Source organism: Lathyrus oleraceus, chromosome 7 (genome assembly GCF_024323335.1).
Source record: "Lathyrus oleraceus cultivar Zhongwan6 chromosome 7, CAAS_Psat_ZW6_1.0, whole genome shotgun sequence".
Classification (NCBI taxonomy): domain Eukaryota; kingdom Viridiplantae; phylum Streptophyta; class Magnoliopsida; order Fabales; family Fabaceae; genus Lathyrus; species Lathyrus oleraceus.
Genome location: NC_066585.1, coordinates 381741809 through 381747808, shown reverse-complemented (window position 1 = coordinate 381747808; position 6000 = coordinate 381741809).

The following is a 6000-nucleotide window of genomic DNA, read 5'->3' as shown; positions in this document are numbered from 1 at the left end:
GCTTCAATGATTGTGGTAAAATTTTGGAATGAAGTTATCTATTTGACCGTGGTGCATCTTGATCGGCCAACTCATGTGTTTTCTATTGAAGAAATCAGAGATGAAAAGCCATGGTATTTTGATATCAAATATTTCCTCCAAAGTCAGATTTACCTGCCTGGGGCATCTTTGAAAGATAAGAAGATTTTGAGAAGATTAGCTGGCAAGTTCTACCTAAATGGTGATGTGCTTTACAAGAGAAATTTCGATATGGTTTTGCTCGGATGCATGGATAGACACGAAGCAGACCTATTAATGACCAAAGTCCAAGAAGGTTCCTTTGGTACACATTCCAATGGACATGCTATGGCAAAGAAGATATTGAGAGCGTGTTACTATTGGCTGACAATGGAATCTGACTGTTGCAAGTTTGTGAAGAAATGCCACAAGTGTCAAATTTATGCAGATAAGATTCATGTTCCTCCAACACTGCTGAATGTCATTTCCTCTCCATGGCCCTTCTCCATATGGGGAATTGATATCATTGATTGAGCCTAAAGCTTCAAACGGACATCGTTTTATTCTGGTGGCTATTGACTACTTCACAAAGTGGGTTGAAATGGCATCGTATGCGAATGTGACCAAGCAAGTTGTTGTAAGGTTTACTGAGAATCAGATTATATTTCGTTATGGTGTGCCAAGTAAGATCATTACTGATAATGGATCAAACTTGAACAATAATATGGTGGAAGCTCTTGGCAAAGACTTCAAGATTGCACACCATAATTCTTCTCCCTACATACCAAAGATGAATGGGGTTTTTGAAGCTGCAAATAAGAACATTAAGAAGATCATTCATAAGATGGTTGTGACATACAAAGATTGGCATGAGATGCTCCCATTTGCTTTGCATCGGTACCGTACATCCATCCGCACTTTAATAGGGGAAGCCCCTTTCTCTCTTGTTTATGGCATGGAATTTGTGCTCCCCGTGGAGGTTGAGATCCCGTCATTGCATGTTTTGATGGAAGCCAAGTTGGCAGAAGCTGAATGGTGCCAGACCAGATATGACCAGCTGAATTTGATTGAAGAGAAGAGATTGACCACCATGTGTCATGGTCAGTTGTATCAGCAAAGGATGAAGAAAACATTTGATAAGAAGGTCAAACCTCGTGTGTTCAGAGAAGGTGACCTCATGCTCAAGAAGATTTTATCTTTCAAATCTGATGCTAGGGGCAAATGGACTTCTAATTATGAAGGCCTATATGTTGTGAAGAGAGCCTTTTCAGGCGGTGCTTTAATTCTTACAACTATGGATGGCGAAGAGTTCACTCGTCCTATGAATGTCGATGCAGTCAAGAAATACTTTGCCTAAAAAATAAAAGAACAACTCGCTAAGTTGAAAACCCGAAACGGCGGCTTAGGAAAAAAGGAGCGTCTCGGTGGATTGAAAACCCAAAAGGGAGATCCAGGCAAAAGTTAGAGACATAAAACAGAAGACTTATCCCAGTAGATTGAATACTCCACCTTGGGGAAATCTAGGCAAAAATTAGGGATTATGGCAAGTAACTGCACCCGGGCGGTTTTGAGCAAGTCATTTGGTTCTGATTCATCATTCTCGACCGAAGACAAGCACGGTGGATTTTGAAGTTAGTAGGGAGAGTAGTGATCATTGTATTCAATGTAGCCATTTTCCTTGTAAATTACCATTTTTCAAACTTTGTAAAAATCCATGGAGTCTTGTTATTTATGAACTACCATTCTATTAAATAAAGTTGAGTTTTTCATCCAATTATTTATATTCTTATTTACTTATGTTAAATAAAATTGAATTTTTATGATGATAATTTTGAAATAAATCAATGAATAATTATTTTTCTTAAAAATAATAAAAACACCCACTTTAAGAATAATTGATTTCGGCAAGAAATGTCAACAGCAATCTAAGAACAGGTAAGTCTTGGGGTGTGGTGCATTGTTGGTCTTTCCCCCCAAGTAGTTGGTCTGGCAATTCTTTTCCTCCCCAACAGTTCGTCATTTGTCCCTGACTTGGTTGATAAGTTTCTCCCTGAATAATCTCATCTCCCTAGTAGACTTGGTGGGTTTTACCCCTAGTTAAGCTAATGATTGGTCCCCTTTGTAAATCTATATTCCCCAGCTGAGGTGCTCACATTTTGTATTCCCCTGTTAGTGATTTGTGATTGGACTCTGGAGATCCAGAACATTTATTTGGTTTTCATTTTACATTTGATTGCTTATCTTTTCCTTGGAATTGGTTTATTTTGCAATTTCCAAGAAGAATTCGATGATTATTGAGGATTGTGATGGTCTTGGTCACAGCATCCCCAGCAATTTGCTTAAATCCTCATGCAGAATTTTATCTCTTGTATTCCTCGGCGGAGTTCATCTTCTGATAGAAGTTCCCTCTTTCCCGACAGTGTTTGATTCTGAGTAGTATTTAATTTAGTCCCCTACAAGGTTGTCTCCCATTTAACATGGTGTTGACTTAAAATTCCCCGCAGTATTGATTTGTGTGGATCCTCAGTAGATCCTTATCCATACTCGGCATGTTTGGTTGATCATCCTTCAGCAATGCTCTTCTCCCGCAGGATTTGTCGTGATTGATTGGAAGCATGTTCACCATGACCTTCCCCGACCAAAGTTGATTTATTCAGAGCTAGATGATTTATTTTCATCCCTAGCATTTTCTCCAGTTGATGTTTCCATCTTGTTGAGATTAGCCGAGTGTTTTAGTGATGATTCAAATCTTTTTTATTTGTATCCTTTGTGTTGTTTTGTCAGCATAATCATAACCATATACATATATGTTCATGCATAAAACACAACATCAGATATTTCATTGTGCATCTTATCACATTGATTTTTTTCAACTTCCCCTACTTTGGTAATATTATGATCCCATGCAGATTTGGTGTGTCTGTCCTCCTTCAATTGCAGAGTGTCAGCCCCTTAAGCAGAAAGAGTTTATCTTTTCTTATTCCCCACTGAGTTATTTCCTCATGGATGATGATTATTTCAGTTTCCTCCCTAGTTTATTATCTGGATGGAACCTCTCCCCCTGAGTTATATCCTCATTAGTTTGAGTCTTTGATTGATCGTTTCTTTCTAATTCTTACCTAGATAGATCTTTTAGTCTCTGAGAGTCTATTACCCAGTAACTGGTAATATTCTTCTTGATGTTGAGTACATTACTTTTGCCCAATACCCGGTAAAATGTAATCTACTTCCTTTATTTTCCCAGCGAATTTGCTTTCATGTTTCCCTAGTGAGTTTATCCTTGATATGCTCATCCTAACCGGTGACGGATATTCTTCCTTTTGGTATTCTACCTAGTAAAAAGGTAGTTGTAATCCCTATTTTATTCCCCAGAGGGTCTATCCTTGATATGTTCACTTTAACTGGTGACGGATTTTCTCTTCTCTTTGGTATTCTACCCAGTAACTGGTAGTTGTAATTCCTACTTTCCCCTGCTGAGTTTATCCTTGATATGTTCACTTTAACCAATGATGGATACTCTCTTTGTTGGTATTCTACCCAGTAACCGGTAGTTGTAATTCCTATTTTTCCTCTGTGTTCTATCCTTGATATGTTCATCCTAATCGATGACATATATTCTTCCTTTGAGTTTATCCTTAATATGTTCACTTTAACCAGTGACAAATATTCTCTCTGTTGGTCTTCTGCCCAGTAACCGGTAGTTGTAAATCCTATTTGATCTGTTTCTCCAGTAGGTTATTCTTACCCAATTGATCGGTAACAAATACACCTCTTTTTCTCATCAAGTCATCCTTGATATATTTACCCTAACTGGTAACGGATGTCCCTCTGTCAGATTGTATTATCTTTCTACCCGATAACCGGTAATAGATAATATATCTCTTGTACTCCTGTGTTGAAGTCCATTCATCCCCGGTTGAGTTTGAGTGTGTATTTCCTCATTGAAATCGCCTTTTCCTATTTGGGTTGAGTATTTCAGCTTTGTTCTGATCTAGCCATTTCCCCATGCAGATTTCCTTGGTTCCCCCAACCGAGTCTTTCCATTGATTTATTTTCATGGGAATTCCCCTTGTGTCTCCAGCTGTTTTAAGTCGTAGCCTGGCCTACGCACAACTTTTATCCCTAGAGTCTCTGTCTCCCCAGTGAGTTTTTCCTTACGGAATACATTTTACTCCTGTGGACCTTCAGTCTCTTCCAGATTCTTTTCCTTTGTGGTAATATATTCCACACAAAGATTATCTTTAAATACATATCATATGCATCATGAGGTCTCTTAGGGACCAAAATTTGTTTCTAGATGTTGTTATTTAAGTCCATTCTAATGAGTCGATACGAAGATTTTAACCTTCACATCCTCAGTTAGAATGTCCTTAAATAGGGGCAGCTGTAAGACCCCAATTTTGACCTTTCGATCCCTCATGCTATCTCATCATATGCATTGGCTTTGGGATCACACCTTGGCATCCTACTTACCTCTCATTCATTGAGTTTTCATTAGGAGAGATAACCAAGCACATTTTATTATATCATACTTTGTTTTTATTTGTTTACTAACCAAAAAACCAAAAATATGTCTATGTATAGCTTTGTTTCTTTTGTAGGTAGTGTGTGCAGTCACCAATGCCTTATCAAGCTCATATCTAGGGTTTAAGACCCTCAGTATAAGGAAATCAATCAAGGGATGGTTCACATTGGTTCTAGACATCATATATGGGTCCCCATAATCTTCACTTATCATTTGGATCAAGAAATCATCAAGAGTTTGATGCTAGCTTGCATTGGAAACCATAATTCATCTGAATATCTTATGTGACTTCCTTAGCAAGTTTCTTCAACATTTGATCAAATATTTAAAGGGATACTTAATTATACATCACCTTATGAATATATGATCCTCCATGAGTCCCAAAGATCAAGAGGACTTTAAATTTGCAAGTTGGTTTAAGAAGGTTGACCAGAGAAAGTTAACTAGTCAAAACTGGGGTTCCCTAGACCTTATCTCCTACAATTTTTGTCATATGAAAATTATTCCAAGATCAACGTTACTCCTTATGACATTACAAACAACTTTCATGTTGAGGTCAAGAGCTATTTTTGCTTGGAAAGTCATTTTTTATGGTGAAAGATTATAGGTCATTTTGTTTGTGCCCTAGTTACGAGGTCAACTTTCAAGGACCATACCTTGCTCAATTTTTATTCTATGAAGGCCATCCAAGTTTCAAGATCCATTACACGATGTCCTATCCAATTTTGATTCTTTGAGAAACTTCAAATTCAACTTGAAAAGGCTTGCGCCAAGAGGAAACATTATAGGTCATTTTGGACCATTACCATTGAACAAGAAATTTTCCTCAACTTCTAAAATGCACATCTCCCTCATGCCAAATCCAAATGAGGTCAAATTTGTGACCAAATTGAAAAGGATTTAAAGAGATACAACTTTGACGAAGGAACGTTTTCCATTTGAGGCTCATAGCAAAAGCTATTCAAAGTGGAAGAAGTGGATATTTGACTTGGTACTTAGAAACTTTTTAATTATGTTTGATTTCTCAAACTTCCACCTCAAAATCATCATGATCCAAGCTTCAAATGGAAAAGTGTTCAACATGAAAATTGTTCCCCTTGATCTCACCTTTCCAAAAAGTCTAAAATCACTTCATTTAAACAAGGTTTGAATGACTTGCACATGGTTACTATTCATGGTTCCATTTGGATAAATCTCCTGATCACTTCTCAATTACAAATGCATGGCTTCATGTTATGCTTTCAACATCACTCATGATCATTTTTGGACCTGATTACATCGTCTCATGGGCTTATCACACGCCCATGTAAGCATGCATCCCACCTTTCCAATTTTGGCCAATTTTTGGACTTGATTACATCATCTCATGGGCCTATCACTCGATGTCATATTCAGACAATAGCATCTGCCAACGAGCTATCCTCCCATTCAAAGCAGGCTTTTCAAAGATGTACTTGATTGGATACATTTTGGATATC